Raw genomic sequence first — 24,217 nt, 5'->3', positions numbered from 1 at the left:
TCGACATCGACATGCGACACGACAAGCCTACAAGTCATTTCTCAAAAAATAAAGAATCACGACACATTAGGACACGTATATTAATTGTATATTTTTATATATACATGATAAATTATCATTTTTAAATTTGATTCAAATTCATAAATAAATAAATAATAATAAAAAGCCTAGAATGAATTTACACTAAAAACATTTATCCATCATTTGTTAATAAAAAAAAAGTCAAGTTAATAAAAAAGACTGGAAATTTTGGAAAAAGAGAAAAGAGGGAGAAAAGGGATGAAAATTAAGAGCCATTAACGGCCCATCACTTCACAGACACGCCATCCCTATTTCTACCTCCCTCCTCTCACCTAACCCTAATTTGAATTTACTTCTTTTTCTACACACAAAAAAATAGAGCATAAAAACACTCGAGCTGTTTGAGGAGGAGGTCGAGGGTGTCGTTCTTGGCGCCGGAGAAGCGGGAGGCGAAGGAGTTGACGGCGTGGAGGGCGTCCACCTTGAGAATGTAGCCTTTCATCTTGAACTTCCTCTGCACCTTCTTCTTCATCGTCATGCTCCTCTCTCTCTCTCTCTGACTAATGGACTTGCTTGTTGCCGGCGCGTTGACCATGTGTCGGATATCCTACACCAGTTGACTGCGCGTTGGAGCGTGTCTGAGCGTGTCGAACGTGTGTCGGACACTGACACGGCGACTCCCGGAGCGTATTGGTGCTACTTAGATTATTGGCAGTGTGTGTTAAAGATATGCCATCCCAAATACATATCGAGAAAAAACATTGCAATGTTTATCCAAGAGTTCAACATTACCTTTTCTGGATGGTGAGGTCACTTCCAAACCATTCATCAAGAGGACCTTGGGGACTCTCTATTTTAACTGAACCTTTCCTACAAGAGTAATGTATATAAGCTTAAGCTGATTCCTAGCATGACTAAATATAGCTTGACAGGCCTGCTGAGTAGCTACAGCAATGATGTTGATTACTTATATTGCGTTACTCGCCTGCTATAACCTTCATCTTATGTGATGTTATGTTCATATGCAACTTATTTTTGATTGGTCGATTATATTATTTCATACTAGATATGAAATATATTCTCGGGAGGTAGGATTGTCCATGATGGAGCCTCCTCCGACTTGGGACAGTTGAAATAGGAATGCCTACGCATGCGTGCGGGATTTAATGGTATGAGATTTTCAATTTCGGTATATTTTAGGATCAGTATAAATACCACTTTTTGTAGAGTAGTAAAAGCTAAAAAGTACTCTAATATAACAAGCAAATAGTTCGGTTTGAGACTTCTTAATTTCTGATTTCTAATTTTTGTAGCCCGCTCATTAGAGTTATTTCACATACTGAATAGTGAATACCTCTCGTATTTATTAAAGTTGCATAAGTATTAGCACTGAAGTTGATTTCAAGTGATGCGGAGTTTCTAAAAATATTTCAGATTGCAGAGTAATTTCTAAATTTTAACCCCCCAAAAGAAATCAGAAGTAAAGCTTGAAGTTTGCCCAAACACACCAGCTAATAACTAAAGCTATCATCATTTTTTACGAAATCATATTCTCTTACATCACAATAACCAAAACGAATATGTTTTCCCTGAGATATCGTGTTCATAGTATCACAATAGCACAAAGTAATTATTGACAGTGCGTGCGTCTGGCGAAGAAATGCCATGGCGGATTCGTATCGAGAAAACGAATACGTTTTCCCTGAGAATTAACCCGATGCTGCCTCTGGACGGTTCGAAAACATTCGAAGCACTCAACGTAAGGACCTTGGACTCATCACAATGATCGCCGGACCTTCCCCAATTAGAGTTAATTGAGATTGACGTATCTATTGGATCCGACAAGAGTTTTAATGTGGAAAGCTCGAGTGCACCGCTCATGTAGAGAAATCTCATAACTCATGATTATGGACTTTATCCCTCGCTTAGTGGCTGGTGAGCCTCGCCGGAGCTCACCGGCCACGGTGAAAAGAAATAAAAGAAAAGAGAAGAAAAGAGAAACTAAATAAAAAATTGAAAAAATTGAAAAAAATTGTCCTTGTCAGCATCAATTGTGTCACGTAGGACGCCCAATATCCACATCAGCAATTTCCGGTCAAAATTGACCGGATGGACTAAATTGACAAAACGTCAAAAAATTTAGGACTAAATTACCCAACTTGAAAGTTTTAAGACTGAAATGGCATAAGTTTCAATAGGTTTAGGACCATTTTTTGGGGAGCTTCTGCTGATGTTCAAAGCCTAAGCATGAAAAATAAAAACAAAAGAGCTCGGACTTTTGAAGAGGTACGAACTTCCTTTTGTAAACCTTAGATTGCTGACAGAATTGAGGATTAGCCACAGAAAAACTGTTCCCCTATTAAAGAAAGTACAACATCTCAATTCACAAGCTGATGCATGTGCTCATATCATATACTTATCATGAATATTCCAAAGAACTTACAAGAAAAACACGACACCTAGTAACTGCTCAGTAGAATTGAGATGAAACATCCACAGCCCAAGATTAATCCTAGGAAAACGCAGAGCAACAGACTTTGATCACATGACATGAAGTACGGACAGCATAACAGTGAATTCAGGCATCCCATGTCATTTTTTTAGCAATGACAGCTTCAACCGATTCCAGTTCTTCCACAACTTCAGTAATGGAAGGCAAGTCGCGAGGAGTCTCTTGGAGGCATTTTAAAGTTAGCAGCGATACTTGGAATGCAGAATCTATAGGATAATTGTCTGCCAATCTAGAGTCCATTATAGTCTTCAGGTTTTCTTTACTGCATTACAGTGGTCTGGCCCACTCCATTGAATGACATTTCAATACCGGATGGTTCAGATCAATTGCACTTAAGCCTGCTAGTATCTCAAGCAACACAACACCGAAACTGTAAACATCACTCATTACATAGAGACACCCTGTAATGTACAGCAAATCGTGAGGAGACATCGCAACAATGTCCACACTAGACCGGAAAATTACTGAAAGCATTCAATGTATGTATGCTGGATGCTACTGAACCATTGACTTATATTGGTGCTATACTAAATTAAATGTGTGGAATTGATTAATTAAATGGTTTGGACATATATGGATGCATTAGAATAGATTCTTCGTCAGTTGGAAACATTGGTCTGGAATAGCACTGGCCAGACCAATGTTTCCAACAGGTCGTGCTTGCCTAGGGACGACACTATTGGGCCCGTGTCGAGCTGGGCTCTATGAATTAGAGGTCTCTTCCTCTCATTTTCACCTTCGTTTTTCTCTCACAAATTCTAAAGAATTTCGACTTTCTAACGATTTTCATTTTGAATATACGATAGTTCGCCGGTCGGGGACGAAATAATTTATTCTACCTCTGGGGATCATGATGTCCCGAGAGTCATCACCATATGTTGACTGTCTGGCATTGATCCCTCGTCCAAATGTTGCAAAAAGCAGTAGTCTCTTAAAGCGAATAGTCAACCGTCTCACTTTTTCTATGGATCAGAGGCCCAAAAAGCAAGGAGAATATATCCGATTCCGAAGTCTCTCTGCCCAACATAGATATCTGCTTTTATATATGACCGTGAAAAGGCAACGACTGGGCCACGATGAGTCGATGACCACATGACTGACCCGATCAGGCGACGACCGGGGAGATATTTGAACCATCCACCCCATTACATCCGACATGGCTGGGGTCCTTTGGAAAACATAGGGGCTGATGGCACGTGCCCAAGGGTGTTCAAGACCCGCATGCAGCCCAAAAAAGACTTAGTTTAAGAAAGGGAAAATGATACAAATAGTCCATGGATTTTAACTCAACGTGCAATATAATCCATCAATTTTTAATTTGTTCAATGTGGTCCCTGAACTGTAGTTGAATGTGCAATGTGATCCATAAACTTTCAATTTATTTAACATGGTCCTTGAACTTTTAGTACATGTTCAACTTAGTCCCTGAATTATATGAAAATATTCAATATTGTCCTTCTAGTAATTCAAGTTTAGGGACGACATTAAACATTTTTATATAGTTTAAGGACTAAATTGAATACGTACCAAGAGTCCAAGGACCACATTATATGTTAGGCCAAAGTTTAGGGACCACATTGAACAAATTAAAGTTTCGGAGATCACATTACACATTAGACCAAAGTTCAGGAACTGTTTGTGTCATTATCCTTTTAAGAAATCCTATAAAGTTGCCTTAGTGAAATCAATCAGGCCTTCGACAACAAAAAAATTAATCAAGGCTGTAATCTCCATCTATTTTATGGAAATGATGTTGAAATATTTTTCTAAAAATGATTGCTTTTATCGCTTGAAATAATTAGTCAATAGAATTTCTTTTCATTATCGACAACAATGTAGGTCTAAACATTTTTCATAGACGATAAAAATATTTTGTTTTCATCTATTTTAGCAAGCGATACAAACAATCATTTTTTAGAAAAATATTTCCAAATCATTAATTTTTTTTCGAAAAACAAACGTACTCGTAGACATGGACCGTGCTTGTACAGAGAGAGAGAGAGAGAGAGAGAGAGAGAGAGAGAGAGAGAGAGAGAGAGAGAGAGAGAGAGAGAGAGAGAGAGAGAGAGAGAGAGAGAGAGAGAACTTTTGTAGGCTCAAAGAACTCTTACTTGGGCCCGGACCAACCCTGCCCGACCCAACAATTCAAAGGGCCGATAGGCCTTCGAGACAGCGTGAAAATGTCAAATAGGATATCTTTGTTTTTTGGGTAAATGATACAAATGGTCCCTGAACTTTGGCCTAATGTACAATGTGGTCCCTAAACTTTCAATTTATTCAATATAATCCCTGAACTTTATCTCAATATGTAATGTAGTCCCTGAACTTCTAATTTGTTTAATGTAGTCCCTGGACTTTCAGTAAATGTTCAATTTAGTCCCTGCACTTTATGAAAATATTCAATGCTGTCCCTGTACTTGAATTAATAGAAGGATAATATTGAATATTTTTATGTAGTTCAGGGACTAAATTAAACATGTACCAAAAGTCCAGGGACCACATTGAACAAATTAAACAATTAAAAATCTCATTGTACATTGGGTCAAAGTTTATGGACTGTTTGTTTCATTAACTCTTGTTTTTGAGACTTCTCCTTGATACACAATGAGTCACAAATTAGCGTGTGAAAGTGCTCTTTCACGTGTTTCTATTCTCCTCTTGCTTAGAAATGGGAAACAAGCACTCATTGGAGGAAAAGCTGTAATGTATTCAAGTATTAAGAGAATTGTATAAGTGTGGTCGATCAAGTACTTTTTCCATATCGACAAAAAAAAAAGTATTTTTTCCATATCGAAAATGGCATTTTTATTATTTTGGAGAAATTAATCATCTTTCACTAGGAAATTCAAATAGAACTTTTGTTGAGATTGTCATCTTACATGGGTGCCATCTTTTTAGAACTGAATATTCTCATATGTCTCGGGAAAGTGACATGTCACTTGTCCCAATACTATGAAATACACCTTATAGTCTATGAGATATACCCTATTTCATTTTGCCCTAGACTTACCCAACATATGAGGTAGCGATCATCGTGAACTAAGAGCTATATTCATGAATCTAACATAGTTATCGAAATTGCCATAGAGAACGTAACAATCTCACAATACAAAATACAATCAAGTTTCCTTGGTTCTAGATACGGTCAACTGAAATTCACGAGTCTATCAAATGGATACATCGGCTTCAATAAACTAGATTTGAAGTCCGATACAGGACTTGATTAGAAAATTCATGCTAGGTCAAGGACTTGTTAGATAAATTCAAAGTTCAAGGGCTCGATTGGAAGAAAAAAATGATAATTTAGGGACCAAAAGTAGACCAAAAAGTGAAAATTCATATCTCAAATTATAACCTGGATGTCGGTGGGACACTTTTGGAGTGCCCAAGAATCGCGACACCAGATGTGAACGGGGTCAAGAGATGGAAAGAAGTTGTTCATGCATGTTCACGTGCCGTAACTTGACTTTTTCGCGTGGGATATAATCAAACTAGTGTAGTTTTATAACTAATCTCTTATTGCCCGCGTAATGCATGAGAGATTCACAGTATAGATACCAACCTGGAAAAAACCATATATGGGTCCAAAGGTACCTGCAGGACAAAAAGGGAAGCGTGCGGAGGAAGACCAAGGAGAAATTGGAATTATATTGGATGGAAGGATGATTAGGGAAAAGAATTTGAAGGTAAATTACAGCTTAAAGCAGCATCGCACCACATTAATACTAGTAGTCCTTGATCAGTTCCAAAAGAATGTGTAAAAACCGCCCTTTGTTGACCCACATTGGCATGGTGATTGAATAATTGCAATCGGTTTTGCTTAGGTCGAAAATTGCATTCTTTTATGGGTGCTTGGTGAGGTAATTTTGAGAGTTATGACTTTGAAAAACACATTCAAGAAAAAAAAAAAAGGCCAACGACCTAGTTACACCACCCAACCCCCCAAAATCTCATAGAGCAAACCATCACATGGATTCAATTCACTTCTTTCTCATTTTTCTTCCCCAAGGACAAGGACATAAATCCTCATAATCAGGGGCCCTAGCTCGCATGGCCCCCCGGTATGCTAATGATCAAATGGTTACACGTAGCTTCCCTCTGGGATTAAGAAATTAAAGGAAAATTTTTATGAGATTTGACCAATGGTACACGCAACTATTCACTAATTAAGATTGGTCCTTGGGACTTATCATCTGAATTCGTCCCTCTAATCTCACTGAAGCTATATGTGAACAAATTGTGTATATTTGTCACAGATATATTAATTTAGATTTTTTTGTGATCAAAAAATTAATTTGAGGTAAATTTATCATTGATATACCAGTTTGGGGTTTTTGACGATAAAAAAATTAATTTGGAGTAAATCTGTCACGTGTATATCAGTTTGGAGTTTTTCGTAGTATTAAACCTTTTTTTTCATTTTGGGTAATAAATATTCCTCTCGGAGCAACCCACATGCATGTGATGATATATACGTCCTCACATTTCACGCAATCTTATTGAATCTTTATTGTAATTTCTAAACAATATATCATGCTTCTTTAGATTTAATATCACTTTACTCATAGAAATATTAAAGCACAAGGCGCAAATATTTCAATATTGTGACATGAATATCACTATTAACATATTAGTATACACACATAAGTAAAAAACTGAATGGATAACCAGCTAATAGCTTTTTTCCAAAGAATTTTGTATATCGGTTAAGACTTTCAAAGAGAATCTTCCGAACCAGCTAACAAACCTACCAGTCAATCGTGAGAGAAATTTATGTTTCTTCAAGTTCTTATTGAAATTGTTTGTGGGCCTCATAGAGGTTAACCAACATTTCGATCGAGAAGTTGAAACTTTCCAATTCCTTTTGAAAATAACTTTTTGCATTTTTTTTAAGTTGCTAAGGAAGAGACTTTATCACAAAAAAATTGTTTTTCCATTCATAAACAATATCCGTTTTTTCTTCTTCTTCATTTCTTTGTGCCTCTCCTCTTAATTGGGTCACGTCGGCAACTCGGTCAACTCATTATTCTAGAATTGCATATGTTGCTTTTCCAACAAGTGCTTGCCAGACACGTGTTGTGTTGCTTTATTAAACCCTAATTTCTTAGACGAGTTGCACGACCCAACATCTATACATGTGTGCATGTGTGCATTTATATGTGTGTGTCTCCCTTTATAAGCACACATGTACATGTAGCGTTTTGGGAAAAATATCAAATAGATAACAACATAGAATTTTAGAAATAATATGAAATGGAAAGAAGAAAATGGAATATGTAGTTGATCAAATAGAAATTTAAAAAAAAATGGAGCGGTTGAGATCACGAGAGTATGATTGAAAGGGTATTACTCTCTTTATTGTGGAGTCTTCCAAGAGTCGAAGATTGAGAGTGGAACCCTGTGCAATATGTACGCATGCATCTTATCTTCGCCATATGTGTATATACAGATGCGCAACATATGCATGCATGTTCATATCATCTCATCTTAGTTTAAGTGGTCATATATGCATGCATGTTCATACTGGAGAGATGAGAACAATCACACAAATAGTGACAGGGCGAAGCGCAATATGTTTGGACCACTCCATTGTATTTTTTATTGGTGGGTTTGCACACGTTTTCATGTTTGGTGAGAGATTAAAAAAAGTTCCCCATCCAAATCCATCCATCTCTCTCTCTCTCTCTCTCTCCTCTCTCTCTCTCTCTCTACTCTTAGCTACCCGCTCATTCTACCTACTCATTCCGCCTAGTTTTGCTTACGGGTGATTGAGTTTTTTCAGTAGAACATTTGTGACATTTGTCCTGAATGAACACTTCTCTTATGTTTGAGGAAAGTCTCGAAAACCGACATCCTTCCTCCTTCCGATCAACCGCTTCTTCGTTCTTCATTTTTTATGCTGTTAAAATCACCGGTATGCGTTCGATTTTTAATATAATAGAAATAAATGGGTCTAGATTCGATCATTTTTAATCATACACACGGCCTTTCTTTTTTACATGATTAAGCTTAAGTGTGCGAACGACAACGATTTTCAGTGCTCGCAACTGTAGAATCAAGGACAGACAGAAAATAGATTAGTTGGAGAAGTCGTTAACGGTAGCTTAAGTGATATAGATCCTCCCAATCTGGATTCCCTATCATGCACTGCACACAACCTCTTTTTGACATGATTAAGCGGCTTAGAACGTCGTTGTCATTTTTATAGTGATGCTCCTGGAATGGTGGATGTTAGTTCATTATTGGCGGTGGCCCCATAACCGTAAGGTGTACAATATAACATATCAATCGGGAAATCGTTTAATTTTAAGTCGCCAATTTCATTTCGATGATCCTGATAATCTATCGAACACTATTACTCAACAGCCGGGCCCACCATCCATGGAAAAGTCGCAGGTGGGTTCCCACCTTCAACTTCAAAGCTTCAATCTCACGCCCAAGGAAGGAGACAGACAAACGTGAGACCTTAAAAATTTTGTTCTCTCCCTCCTCTCGTTCCACACCATTTTATGGGTCAGAAGCTACTGCAGATTGAACCCCAAAACTAACAAGAATATGTATTGTTGTACTAATTAAATATTAAAATGTAATCGGTTCGGATTAATATCACAAAAGTGATGATTGATTGGTTACGGCACTATCCATCATGTAACAAAATACGTAAAATACTTTAATGCATTTAACTTTTTTCTCATTTTGAAGTATCGCGACATTCGTTCACCATCAAAAGACTTGTTTGACGAAGAGAGATTAAACTTTTAATTAACGGGTAATGATTTTCATTTCTTCTTTCATGCGCCTAAACTTTGGATGGATAGGATGATTCTTGGCGTTCCAAGTGGTTTTATTACGAGTGGATCTCTATGAATGTGGAGCACTCGTGAGGTGCAAGACCTTGTCCCCATTGTAAGTGAAATTCGAACTTAGTACCATGTTTTATTATCACAAGCTCGGTGTAGTTTTGGAGTTGGATACCGAGTCATATATAATATGATGATATTCTAAATTGACACAATAAGCAATTAAAAGCGTTGCAGATGTGTCGTCTCTTGTTTATCGGGAAAATTACCAAAACAGTCATAAATCTATTATAATTGTGTCAATTCAGTCATAAACCTTTTTTTTGCCAATTCAGTCCATCTGGCCAATTTTGACCGGCCGATGATGACATGGCAATTTTTAAATTTTTTTAAATTTTTTTCCTTTTTTTTTCCTTCTTTCCTTGGCCGGTCTGGCGAGGGCGACTACCTCGCCGTCGTGGGCAAGGTTGGCCCTGGCGAGGGCGAGCTCACCTCGTCGTTGCTAGGTGAGGTCGTTGCCCTAGCCAGGGCCGACCTGGCTCATGACTGCGAGGTCGCCCAGCAATGGCCAGATCTAGGCGAGCTCACCTCGCCGTTGCTGAGCAAGGTTGTTGCCCTCGCTATGGCCATCGGCGAGGTCGGCCATGGCGAGGCTTGACCTCGCCGTTGACCTCGCCAAATCTAGGCGAGATCGAGCTCGCCCTTGCCATGGCTGACCTCGCCTGTGACAACGAGGTCGTCGCCCTCGCCATGGCTGGGCGAGCTCGACCTCGCCCGCGACGACAAGGTCGTCGCCCTCGCCATGGCCGACCTTGCCCACAGCCATGGCGAGGCTTGACCTCGCCCAGCAACAGCGAGGTGAGCTCACCTAGATCCGGCCATGGCTGGGCAACCTCGTCGTCGCAGGCGAGGTCGGCCATGGCAAGGGCGACGACCTTGCCCACCGACGGTGAGGTGAGCTTGCCCTCACCATGGCCAACCTCGCCCACGACGTTGAGGTCGTTGCCCTTGCCAGACCAATGGCCAACGAGGTCACCTCACCGACCCTAGCCCTTGGCCGATTCGGTGATTGGCCAGGGGAAGAAGGAAAGCAAAAAAAAAAAAAAAAAATAGGAAAAGTAAGTTTTCGAATTTTTTTTTTAAATTAAAAATTACCACGTCAACGTCGGTCGGACGGCTTGCATCCACATCAGCGCTAGTCGGCCAAAATTGGCCGAATAGACTGAATTGGCCAGAAAAAAAAGTTTGAGACTGAATTAACATAATTACAATAAATTTAGGACTATTTTGATAATTTTCCCCTTGTTTATCCTAATAGCCGTGGTTTCATGGTTGGGACCTGTCAATAAAATTTGGCTTGATTTTTTTTTTTTGTGGAAATGATGATTGATTGGATGGCTAAATAGTACATCAATTTGTAATATAAGGGAATTTTGGGTTGTGAGATTGATCCTTCCTATTCCCGTACTAATGTAGAGTAGCCTATCCAACGAATGAAGTATACTGCTGGGATTCTCTATCAAGACATAACTAAGTGTTCATTTGTTTGAGGGAAAATTTCATGATAATAAAGAAAATACTTTTTGAGAAATCATTTTTCAAGAAAATAATTAATTTTTCTTTATTTAGTGATATGTGACCGAAAATTTTTTCTAATGTTTGGATCTCATTTGAAAAATGATTTCAATTCCATAACTTTATTTCAAGCAAAAAAAAATCAAAATTTTAAATATATTTTTATTTTGTATTTTCTTTCTTTTCTTTTCTTTTCTTTTTTTTTTGTTTCCTTTCCTTTTTCCTCCTCCGCCGGTCGCCGGGCCTCGGTGACGACCGCGACGGGCCATTAGCAAGGGCCGACTTGGCCAGCCTTAGGCGAGGTCAAGCTCGCCAGGATATGGCGAGGCTCGACCTTGACCTCACCATAGCGAGGCTGGTGAGGCTTGACCTCACTCGAGGCCGGCCCGAGCCTATGGCCGGTCACCGGCCATCGCCGAGGCCCGGCAACCGACAGAGGTGGAGGAAGAAAAAGAAAGAAAAGAAAAAGAATAAAACAGTAAAAAATTCAAGAGAAGCACTTTCGGAAAGTATTTTCACTTTCCTAATTTTATGCACGAATACTTTCCTTGACCGGAAAGTGTTTTCGATTGGATAATCATTTTTGACGAACGAAACCAGTGAAAGTTCATAAAACTGATTCCGAGAAAATAAGTCCTCTCAAACAAACTCGCCCCAAACCTAGTCAAAATGAAGCTTGAAATAAAAGCAATCGATGCTCTCTGGTCGAAGAAAGCCCCAGGGACTATCAAACCACAAGAGTCACGGGGTCCCCCTCTTCACGTAAACGTGATTTGTTGTCTCTCTCGTTCCTGAGAATGATAATTAATTTGCAAGAAAGCCCCCTGCTTGTCAACCGTTTCCGTACTGACAATTAAAAATAGTTTGGGGAGCATTTTGGGTTTGAAGCGACCAAAGGCAATGTAATACCGCGGTTCCCATCTTTTCACTTCCAATTATGGGCTCAAGCGTCGCTAAAGTGGCCTAGCAGAATCGTGACAACTTTCATGCATGTCCTTTTTTTTTTTTTGGTCCGAAACTTTCATGCATGTTCACGTGCCGCAACTTGACTTTTTTCGCGTGGCATATAATCAAGCTATTGTAATTTTTTTTTTGCCTAATCTCTTATTGTACGCGGGTACATGAGAGATTCACAGTATTTGTAGCAACCTTGCCAAAGACCATATATGGGTTGAGACGGGAAAGTACCAAAAAAGTCATCAGCATATTGCATTGGTGTTAACTCGATCCTAAATTTTTCAATCGGATCAATTTAATTCTAAATTTTATGCATTTGTGCCAATTGAGTCCATCCGACTAATTTCAACCGAGAATCACTGACTTGGACGATGGCCATCTTACGTGGCGCGGCCGACACTAACGTGGATATTTTTTAATATATTTCAATTTTTTTATGGTATTTTTCTTTTCTTCTCTTTATTTTTTTTTTAGGGGAGGGGCTAAGGGAGTTGTGTCGTGGCCTCCCTCAGGGCCGGCGAGGGTCGGTCGGCAACCCTTGCCAGCCCTCAACCCCCCCCCCCCCACAAAAAAAAATAAAGAGTAGAAGAAAAGAAAAATACCATAAAAATTATAAAAAAATTATTGAAAATATCTACGTTAGCGCCGGTCATGCCACATAGGACGATCAGCGTTCACGTAAGCGATTAATGGCCAAAAAGTGGCCGGATAGACTAAATTAACACAAATGCAGAAGGTTTTATGATTAAATTAGTCAAATTGAAAAGTTTATGAATGAATTGGCACCAATATTTAGAACTTTTTTTGTACCTTTCCCTGGGTCAAATGCTACCTCCGGGCAGAAAAGGAAAGCGTTGGGAGCAAGACCAAGGAGAAATTGGAATATACAGGCTGGAAGGATGATTAGAGAAAGAATGTGAAGGTAAATAACAGCTTAAAGCAAAATGGCATCACATTAATACTAGTAGTTGTTGATCAGCTCCAAAAGAAAGTGTATAAAGCGCCTTTTGTTAACCCGCAGTGGTATGGTAATTGCAATGTACGAAATTGCAATCTTTATGGGGTTTGGTGAGGTACTTTTGAGGGCGACCACTTTGGAAAAACGCGTTCAAGAAAGAACAAAAGCGAACAACCTTATCCCCATCCCCTAAAAATCTCATAAAGCAGGCCACCACATGGATTCAATTCGCCTTCTTTCTCATTTTTTTTTCCCAAGAACAAGGACATAATCGGGGCCCACCTTGCATGATTGCTCGGTATGCCAATGGTCAAATAGTAGCACGTAGCCTCCCCTCCGGGATTGAAGAACAAAAAGGAAAAAAAAAATTATGAGACTTGACCAATAGTACACGCAACACAGAAATTTTTTCACTAATTAAGATTTGACATTCGGACTTATCATTTGAGTTCGTCCCTCTGATCTCCCTTAAGCTATATGTGAACAAACTACGTATATTTATTACGGATATATCGGTTTGAAATTTTTTATGATAAAAAATTAATTTCGAATAAATTTACCTAAAATGTACTGATTTTGAGTTTTTTGTGGTCAAAAAATTAATTTTTTATTAAAATATTTCATACATCGGTTAAGACTTTCAAAGAAAATCTTCCAAACTAGCTAATAGACCTATCGGTGAACCGTTAGAGAAATTTATGTTTCTTCAAGTTCCGATTGAAATTGTTTGTGGGTTTCATAGAAGGTTAACCAACGGATCGTTCAACAAGTTGAAACTTTCCTTTTGAAAATAATGTTTTGTATTTTTTAAAGTTACTAAGGAAGAGACTTTTATCACAAAAAAAAATTTAATTTTCCATTCATAAATAATATCGATTTTTTCTTCTTCTTCTTGTTCTTCTTCTTTTTTTATGCCTCTCCTCTTAGCATGTATCCTCTTAAATGGGTCACGTCGGCAACTCGGCCAATTCATTATTCTAGAATTGCATATGTTGCTTTTCCAACAACGCTTGCCGGACACGTGTTGCGTTGCTTTATTAAGCCCCAAAATGTCTCCCCCTATCTAAGAAAATAGTCAGCAAAATCTTTGTCCGACCCAATTAACAACTTATCTGGATGCATTGTCCGCCGTCTTCGCATTAATCAAATGCATTTGCCCTTGTAGTGGGAGCACGACAGACGACACGCTTTAAATTTGAAGGGCCCTCTTGCGCCTTCATGTTGACTGATTAGAGGCGCTTTTGATCGAGCTTTTTTGCCCAATGCGCACATGAGAGATCATGCCATGAATTACCATCAGTGCAGACTTTCCGAGCAAAACCCCAAACGCACAGCACAATTTCCTAACTCCAGTTGCATGACACTACATGAATACATTCGCGCGTACATGTATGCGCGATCTCTAAGGTTACCGCATGGCACATAAACCTTCTTTTTTTCTCTCTCTCTCTGTACCACGGTTTCACCTTTCTATCGTAATTCTAACACGGTTAATCTCAAATTGAGTACTCTCTCGCCATATGTGTCCTCTAGATGGACCTTGGTAACACCAAATTCACTCGACGTGATGTCATGGCGTGGAGAGGAAAGGAAATGAAAGGAAACGAAAGAGGAGGAGGAGGTGCTTATTATTCTTCTTTCCCCGTTTCTCCAACTTGCAATACCGGATAATCTTTGCACGAGATATTGTTTAGAAATTATTTGCCCTCTGGCGGAAGAAGAGCCCGGAAACCATCAAGCCACAAAAGTCAAAAGGGTCCCATCTTCAAACAAACGCGAGGTTGCCCCTCTCGTTCCTAAGCAAGAAAATCCAAAAGACCACAAAAAGAAAGAAAAGGAGGAGGAAAAATAAAATATCCAATCTCTCTCTCTCTCTCTGTCTGTGTCTGAGATTGGTTATTAATAATATTCAAGAAAGTCATCTTCGTCAACGGTTTCCGTACTGACAATTAAAAATAGTTTTGGGGAGCACTTTGATTTGACGGGAGCGAAGTAAAGAAATTTTCGCGGTTCCCATCTTTCCTTGGGAGAAAGGTGCGGAAGTGGATATATATGCGCTGGTAGCGTCAAAAGCTCCGGATCACCCCCACAAATCGTAGAGGGGGTCTTTCCTTCGTCGCCTTTTCTATCCGTCATCGTCGAGAGATTTCCGGGCCTCGTGGCAAAAAAAGACCACCCGCGAAGAGCGAAACGAAAGAGCACATCGAGCTAGATCGAGGAGAAAACTGGAATTCGTGTGGAAGGGAAGGCACGCATTAAAAAGAACAGGGCTTCGAATAGGTTTGTCGTGATTTTTAATACGAGGTCCGGAAATCTCTCGAATTGAACTAGGATCGAGGAGAGATTGGAATACATGTGAAAGAGACTGATTTGCAAGGAGCTATCCACGACCCCACCACCCCCACCTCCCCACCAAGGAAAATAACACGGAACGACAGAAGAGAATCCACAAACGGAAGAGATGTGGTCATGTTTTGGAAAACATAACATAACATGGAACTAAGCAGCCACCTCCCACAAAAGATATCAAAAGCAAAAAAAAAAAATCGCCAAGTTCAAACCCAGTTGCCTCACCCCCATTTTATATTGTACAATACTAAATCCTTCGCCTGTGGCATCCGTCAATCCCCTCCCCAGTTCTCTTAACCCTGTGGCCTCCTGCTGCTGCTGCTGCTACATGGGTCAAAGTCGCGATCGCTTCACATACTTATACATCGTTCGCAGCACTTCAGGGGCACGTGATAATCATTCCGTTTCTCTACTTTTTCTCTTTTTCTTTTTTCGGTTCCCGGAAACAGATTTGGAACGGAAGTCCGTTAGGCAACGCAGATTTTATTTTTCTAATTCCGGAATAAATTTTTAGTCCAGAAATAAGTTTGGAACAGAAATGAGAAGTAAAAAATTTTCTACTTTTCTATATCTGAAACAGAAACGAGAAATAAAAACTCTTCTCATCGCTCGCTCTCATCTTCCGCCCGCACGCCGCCCGTCGATAAATGGAGAAGAGCGTAAGAGGGAGAAATTTTGTGCCGTTTTCAAAAGCGTATCTCTGCACAGAAACTCATGCAAGGAATATAAATAGAAAAACATATTTTCGAAACAGAATGGTTACCATTCGCGCCCTTAGATGCTAGATAATTTGACGTCTCCACGTGATTTGTCACGGACGGCGACCTTGCAAAAGAGCCTCCAGACCGAAATGAAAAATGCTTGCGAAAATATCCCGGCCATCCGTCCAAAGCGACCCTCCAGATCGAAATGAAAAGCATGCCGAGCAAGATTGAGTAGCAACTTAAACTTTCGATGGAAAGATGATAGGAAAAAGGAATTTGAACGTAAATTACAGCTTGAAGCAACATCACGTCATTTTCATATTAAAATACTAGTAGCTGTCTGAGCAGTGCCAAAACCCCACACACCCCTCCCGCCCCTCCATCTTTTTTTATTATTATTATCGGCTATGTAAGCACTCCCTCCTTCACCGCCCTACGGTAACTCCGTTCCTTCTCTCTATTATCTCTCTCTCATCAGCACCATCTATCATCAAACCAGACCCAAGGCACCCTTTCGTTCCAACCCACTCGGTATCAGTCCAGACTTGTGCTCCTCCCTTCTTCACTTCCTCTCCTAATTCTCAATCTAGAAAAGCCCACCCATCTCCTTCTCCGCCAAAGCGCACAGACCACGGAAGGACCCGCGAAGGGATAAAATGGTGGCTGAGATTATCGACAAGTTATTCGCATTACGGACGCCACTATCGGGGGCCGTGGTCAGACCGGAAGAGCTTAATCCTGGGGATCATATTTACACTTATCGGCGGTTTGGCCTGTACTCACACCACGGTTAGCCATTCGTCCTCTTTTTCCTTTTCCATTATCGTTATCATTTTCTCGTGCAACATGGTTACCTGCTGGACTGAATCATTATTTGTTATCTTTCATTTTGCCAAAGGACAGTAGCTCTATGTGCTTTGTATGATAGTTCAACTCAGCGATTATCAAATCTTGCCCTCAAAAATCAAAATTATTTTATCATCGTTTTTTTCTCTTGTTTTTCTTCTTGTTTTTTCTCCCTTTCGTCTCCTTCTTTCGGTTCTGCCATGGCAGATCAGCACCATCAACCCAGCCATGAGATCATCTTAACCCCGTTTGGTGGCCTTTGGGATGCTGCCGCCGACCGGGATGTTGTGGAGGGCACTGCCGGCGGTCCTGTGGCCATGGCAGCTCTTGCAAAAGTGCGCTACTAAAAGAGGTCGTAGTTGTTGTAGTAGCAGAACTTGGTGCTGGTGGAATCGCAGCGAGGGCATTTCAGCTGCTCTTGCTTTGGGAGCTGAGGCCTCGTCGTTTTTCTCTTCTTTTTCTTGTTTTTTTCCCTTTCGTCTCCTTCTTTTAGTTCTGCCATGACAGAGCACCATTAACCCAGCCATGAGATCAACTTAACTCCGTTAGGTGGCCTTTGGGATGCTGCCACAGACGGAGATGTTGCGGAGGTCACTGCCGGCAGTCCCGTGGCCACGGCAGCTCTTGCAAAAGTGGCGCGACTAAAAGAGGTTGTAGTTGTTGTAGTAGCAGAACTTGGTGCTGATGGAATCGCAGCGAGTGCATTTTAGCTTTTCTTGCTCTGGGAATTGAGGCCTCGTCGTTTTTTTCTTCTTTTTCTTGTTTTTTCTCTCTTTCGTCTCCTTCTTTCAGTTCTGCCATGACGGAGCACCATCAACCCAGCCATGAGATCAACTTAACTCCGTTAGGTGGCCTTTGGGATGCTGCCACCGACGGAGATGTTGCGGAGGTCACTGCCGGCAGTCCCGTGGCCATGGCAGCTCTTGTAAAAGTGGCGCGACTAAAAGAGGTTGTAGTTGTTGTAGTAGCAGAACTTGGTGCTAGTGGAATCGCAGGCATTTCAGCTGTTCTTGCTCTGGGAACTGAGGCCTCGTCGTTCTCGGTGGGGCTCACCCACGCTAATTTGTATACCTTCTTCGTTAATACATTTTCACATCCACGCATCCGGCCTCCCGTCCCAGGCCTCATCCTCGGCTTCACCGGCTCTCTGTCTCACCGAGTCCTCGACGACGAGTTCTCGAGGACTTTGAACACCAAGAAGCTGATGCCATTCCCGGTGGGGCTCACCCACACTAATTGGTTTACCTTCTTCGTTCTTCCATTTCCACAGCCGCCTATCCGGCCTCCCCGTCCTCCAGCCTCGTCCTCGCCTTCACCGTCTCTCTGACTCACCAGGTCCTCGGCGAGCTCGAGTACTTGGAACCCCTAGAAGCTGATGCCGTTTTTGGTGGGGCTCACCCACACTAGTTTGTTTACCTTCTTCCGTCTTCCATTTCCACAGCCTCCCATCCGGCCTCCCCGTCGTCGGCCTTATCCTCGCCTTCACCGGGTCCTCGACGAGCTCTCGAGTACCTCGATCGCTGAGAAGCTGATGCCGTTCCCAGTGGGGCTCACCCACACTAATTTGTTTACCTTCTTCGTTCTTCCATTTCCACAACCGCCCATCCGGCCTCCCTGTCCTCGGCCTCGTCCTCGCCTTCACCGTCTCCCTGACTCACCGGATCCTCGAGGACTTTGAACGCCAAGAAGCTGATGACGTTCTCAGTGGGGCTCACCCCCACACACACACTAATTTTTATAGCCTCTGTTGTTGTCCATGTCCCCCCCTCCCGCTCTCTCTCTCTCTCGACGCTAGTAAACAAAAAAATGGTGAGATGAGAAGCTGGTTTTTCCCCCGGACAATTCGAGCTATTGGTATCAAATGATAGAAAATTATCCGATTTACGTGGTTTCTCCTATTTTTTTCCTTCTTCCTCGACATCTTTCCTCCTTCAGTCGTCTCTCTCTGAATATTCTTCTTCGCATTTCCCTATTGATAAGTTTGATTACGTGGTAACTATTTGCTATGGGTGATTTGGACAACCGATTCTTTTTCTTTATTTCACATGCTAACTATCGACTCTAATAGGAATCTACGTTGGATGGGGCCACGTCATTCACTTCACAAGAACAGGAGTCGACAAGACGTGTCTCGATTGCTTCCGGCGAGAAGGTGGGAAACTCCATTCCCTCCGTTCATATGCGTATGGGCGGCCGCTGCTGGAGTATTGGCTGACTAGATCGGGGACCCGCACGGCCTTGCCCGATACCAAACCGCCCGAGGAAGTCGTAAACAAGGCTTGGGAGCTTCACGAGGGAGATAGTTTCGGCGAATACAATCTCTTCAGCAACAACTGCGAGCACTTTGCCACTTTTTTCAAGACCGGCAATCGAGCAAGCGCACAGACAGCATTAATCAATGCTTTTGAGCTGAAGGCCATGGGAGTCAAGGACTGGGCAATCAAGATTCTGCAGGGAATTAAAGCTCAAGTGAGCCAAGAACCCGTCCAACTTGCCTTCCTCCATCCGTCTCCTCGCTAGCAATCATTATCGTCTTTTTGAGAGAGTTACTGTTTGTCAAGGAGCAGTAAAAGGAAAGGGAGTTTAGTCTTTTATGTCCAATTTAATAAACGGTGAAATCACACTTTGTTACCCACGTATAATGAGACAGCCAACTATCTCTCTTTTTGTTGACAATTTTGTCACATGTTCCCTTTCCATTTATGATTTTTATTCGTGCAGCATATTTATGCTTTAGGCCGTCGCAGCGTTAAATGACGAGGAGACCCGTTTACCGCATTTTCAATGAGGTTCGATTTGGGTATTTCGCGGGTAGGTGATGTGATGGGACACGTGAGCCCCACACGACGAAAGAAGATATATCTATGATTGGGACAGCTTTTTGAGACTTTCCTGTCCCACTTGTGACAGTCAGAGAAATGTCCGGCCCGTACGTACGGGGGGATCTTAATTGTTAAGTATACGAGGAACATTCCACCAAATCAGATCTTGACCGCCGATATTTAGTGATGTCCGGTCCCGTCAGGATGTCTTTTGCTGTTGTAATTTTTTATGTCGAGGTCTGAGTATTTGGAATCTCTAAATACGAAGAAATCGTTTTAAAATAATTAACATATTTTATCTGGCCTTCCAAACCCAGCTCGCCTTACTGTGTGGTTATAAGGCGTCACCCGCACGAACCGTTGGCAGGTTTGGGCGGCGACTCGGGCTCGGAGAGCAAACTTGATTGTTGGGCAGGCTAGAGTCGCTCGACGAAATTCTTAAGCGCGGAGAACTGGGCTGCTTTCGGCCCAATCATGATGGCATAGGCTTACTCTCTCTCTATCACACACACCTACACAAGCACAATCAACATGGGCACATTTTGAACTCAAGGCACGGATGGGTCAGTCCAACTTGTGCTAACAAGCATATCCATTGGCCAAGCTAGTTCATAGAGTACAGAAGACGAATCTGCATTGAGCGGAGGTGATGAATAAAGAATTACTGACCGTGTCCGAGAAAGACAGCCGAGTTGGGATCAATCGTCTAAGAGACAGTGTTTCCTATCAGCTGCAACTACTTCTTTCCAGGGTTTCCACGACTTCATTCATCAATGGCCGGTGCTTGGGCGGAGCGGAGACATTGGAATGCAAGTGCGGCTACGTAAAGAGCATCCTTCAGAGGATATTGCCCTTCCAGTCGAGAGCCCATGATTCTATTCAATTACCTTTTAGAAAGATTAGGTTAGACCCCCTCCACCAAAATCTGCTAATTAGTCGGACAATTTCCATCATACGATTGCATTCCAGTCAAAAGCTCAACCAGTACCATCTCGAAGCTATAGACATCGCCCTTTCACAGATAAATGACCTGTTCAACCAGAATGATGTGATAATCTAGCATGAATTTGCTAAACATGGCTTCAGCCATGGTCAAACTAAGTCCAAAGTGCAATGTTCTCTGCTATGATCACCCCAAGCAATTCAGAAAGCCCATCATATTACCTGTGGCTATGTACTTGGGTGCTGGCGCAGCCATAAGTTCCAATAACCTGTGTCGTCACATGTGCTCTGTCTTCGTCTCGACCTTTTCTTGCCAAACGAAAATCTGATATTTTGGCATTATAGGACTGTCGAAACACATGCCAAACAAAAGGTCAAAGTGAATAAGGTCTCTTTTCTACTGCTAGCGTGATCTATACACCAGTAAACTTGGACAATGCAGATTTAATAAGCTTAGCTCGGGCTAATGACTGGTATTATAAACTACCTATGAAAAGAGTAGCTTGGGAATATGCAATTTTAGACGAGCATAACAACAAAGTCCCCCAACCAAAAAATAATGAAAACATACTTGGGTGGCGAATCAGGTTTTGAAGATGCTTTGCAATGATAACTCTCGTGTTATATGTGAAAACCTGGCCAGAATGAAAGCCTGAACGCATAAGGTTTCAAATTCTTGCTGCTGCCAGAATGCAGGAGGGAATTGCAAAAAGACAGATGTTGCAAACTTATGTGAGTTATTTCAGCACAGGAGACGATTTTGGAACCAAATTTTAAAGGTAACAGCAATGTGGTACTGCTTAATTTAATCTAAGTAACGAACATGAAACTTACTGAGTCCAGCAATATGTTTGAGGGCTTGAAATCTCTGCAGATTATTTGCCTGTCTAACTAGTGCAAGAACATGAGGACTTTGGCTGCTCCTATTGCAATTTTAATCCGTGTGACCCATGGAAGTGGTTTAATGGCCGACGCCCTTTGCAACAGGAAAGAAACATGATTTGTGTAGTACATTGAAACAAGAAAAGATCATATTTACCATAAATTTGAGGCAAGCATGTATATATCGCCCAAGAAAGAAGCTTACTTCCAAAGAGATGGTTCTTTAGGGTACCCTTTGGCTTGAACTCATGGACAAGAAGTAGTTCTTTATCCTCCAAACAGTATCCCATTAGCCTGACAATGTTTGGACGAGATAAGCTGCCCAGGAAGTTCACCACTGACTGCAAAAAGTTATCACTCTCTAATCAAAATAGGGTAAAACCTCATAATTTCACATTTTTTTAGTAGACGAAGCAAACAGGCATCTTCCACAGAAAAAGAGAGGAGACAGAGCGACCAATTTGTGTGATAAGAAATTAAAGAAACCCAGAATGGCACCCTCAGAGCCACCTACAAATTTTAGATGGTAACAAATAATCTGAAATAAAAACTGGGATGAAATATTCAATGATGCATCATCAACCATGTTCAATAGTAAATCCTGACATGTGAACCAAATAGTTGAATTTCATATGCCTTACTGTAAGTACACAGCCTCATATTCATGTAAACCAAGGAGTAAGCCAATCTTAAGTGCTCAATCTATTTATAAAGCAAGTAAACATCCCTCGCATGATTTTGACATCGGCAAAGCCAATTGAGGATAAGATTGATGACTGTATGGGTGACCATGTAGAGTCTAAAACACAGAATCATACAAGCTCTGATATGCAACATGAGAATAGAATGCACTCATCTTGTGTAGTACAAAATAGATGTCCACCTTCCAAGAAAGACAATAGCATCTTGAGTGAAGATCAATTTTGAAAAATTCATATGCTAAATAGACTTATGTGGAGGCTAAGTCCTTCCCTCCTCATCTTTTCCCTTTTAAAACACTTGCATGCTATTAACATGTTGACCTCCATTTACCAGGTGATTCATGAAAAAGAAGATGGCATAATCTTATTCATTCTTCCAAGGATACTTGAAGAAGAATAGTTATGTCCAGTGTCTCCTAAAGTAGCATAAGTTTGGACTCAAACAATTATGTCACCTCACTTTCAGGGCCGGCCAGCATATTTTTCCACAAATAAAATATCCTCACTAAGGATGGTTTAAGTTCCTAGAACAATGTCGAGAAATTCCAGAAGTGGCTATAATGTCGTAAAACTCATATTGGGATTTAATGTTTCAGGTACATTGTAGTGACATCCTCTGAGTTTAGCTTAAAAGGCAAGGATATAAGTCACAATAGTTTCTGATGCAGGACCTAAATTCCTTCTGTAAAATGCAAGAAGACTCCCTACATTTCAAAATTTACAAGCTATTACAAGACTTTTACCATAATATTTATAAACAATGAAGATTCATAAGACATTTCTACTCCACCTCTCAAGAACCTTAGAGATAGAAGCTAAGCTGGCAAAGCTTCTCTCATCCTACTTGTTTCCTCCACTACCATGCTGTTTGGCTGCTGGAAAACAAACACGCATGTAATATGCACCACACAACTTAGACATAACAACTGTAGGACAGGATTGTGGAATCTCAAGATTTAGATCAAGAACACAGGTGTTCACTTGAGGTATCTATAGATCAAATGGTCCTATAATTTACAGCAGCTTGCCTTCTCATCCACACACCCCGAGACGGCCACTCAAATGTGCTTTCCAAAAGAGATATGCCTTAACCATTTGTGTCTCATCACTTTACATCCTGACAACCTGTTCAGCAAATTGGTGAAAACAACTCTTCTCGAAATTTTTTGACTACTTAAATCTCCAACGGTACATGCGTACGGAATCTTAGATGAGCCATGTATTTCACCCAGCACTTTGCCTGCTGTTTTGATTTTGAATAGAGATAAAATAAACACCGGAAAATTAATGACACCAGGCGTAGGATAGACAAATTTTTACTCTTCTATTGCATGTCTGGAAAATACTTACACTAACCCAGAAGTCCTTGAAAACAGAATCTCACAAGATTTTTCAATGTTTTTATGTGGACTTGAAACCATACAACGGAAAAGCAAGCTGACTTTTCTCCAAGCTCTTGCATAGAATTGCTCTTGGTCATAGGACAAGTCATGGACCCTACAATAAAGGACAAAAGGAGCAAGCACTGTCTTTTCTAAATAATTGCAATCCTAACAGAATAATCTGGTCCTCATCATTGATCACACCCCCAGAAATATGTGTTCAGTAGGGCAACGACATATATTCTCGAAAGGAAGAAAGCAAATTGAGATAGTGAGCTTCATATGAAATTAGCCACACAAAACCAGAACAATCCAGCGACAAAAAATGCCACTAACATCTATCATCTCGTTCTCACTTTTCTACAACAAACTATGTATCTGGACACGATTCTTCCCCCACCATCATAATAGAGCTTCTTGCTAAAAACGCAATAGTGATCAACATTAAATACTGCAAAGCACATGCAACCCGAGCTTTCCTGAGAGGAACTAAGATTACCTTCCACTCTTTGAATCCTTGCATGCTCTCTGGGCTCAATTATTGGATGGCAATTGGAGTCATTCTTTTGCTCTGGGAAGACCCCTTCTCATCAAGGCAGCCTTTGAAGACTACCAAAACCACCCTTGCTGAGAAATGTATCAGATCTGAAGCTTCTTGTTGCAACTTTCAGCTATGCAAAACTAAAGACTCTGACTTCTGAAGTGGAGCAACATTACCATTTGGAATAGACTCATTTGACCTCCCTCTCAAGCTCCAGCTCAGGCC

The 24,217-nt window shown here is 41.0% G+C and overlaps 2 pseudogenes; both read right to left on the bottom strand.

Annotated features, from left to right (window-relative positions):
• LOC115690083 (probable serine/threonine-protein kinase PIX13) overlaps positions 1 to 24,217 on the bottom strand; it is an 83,177-nt pseudogene that overhangs the window by 57,437 nt on the left and 1,523 nt on the right.
• Positions 2,600 to 24,214, bottom strand: LOC130138497 (probable serine/threonine-protein kinase PIX13; annotated as a pseudogene).

Source organism: Syzygium oleosum, unplaced genomic scaffold, assembly GCF_021117445.2.
Source record: "Syzygium oleosum isolate NSW1041296 unplaced genomic scaffold, Sole_v2.1 Sole_v2.06, whole genome shotgun sequence".
Lineage (NCBI taxonomy): Eukaryota > Viridiplantae > Streptophyta > Magnoliopsida > Myrtales > Myrtaceae > Syzygium > Syzygium oleosum.
This window is presented reverse-complemented; position numbering and strand designations above follow the sequence as displayed.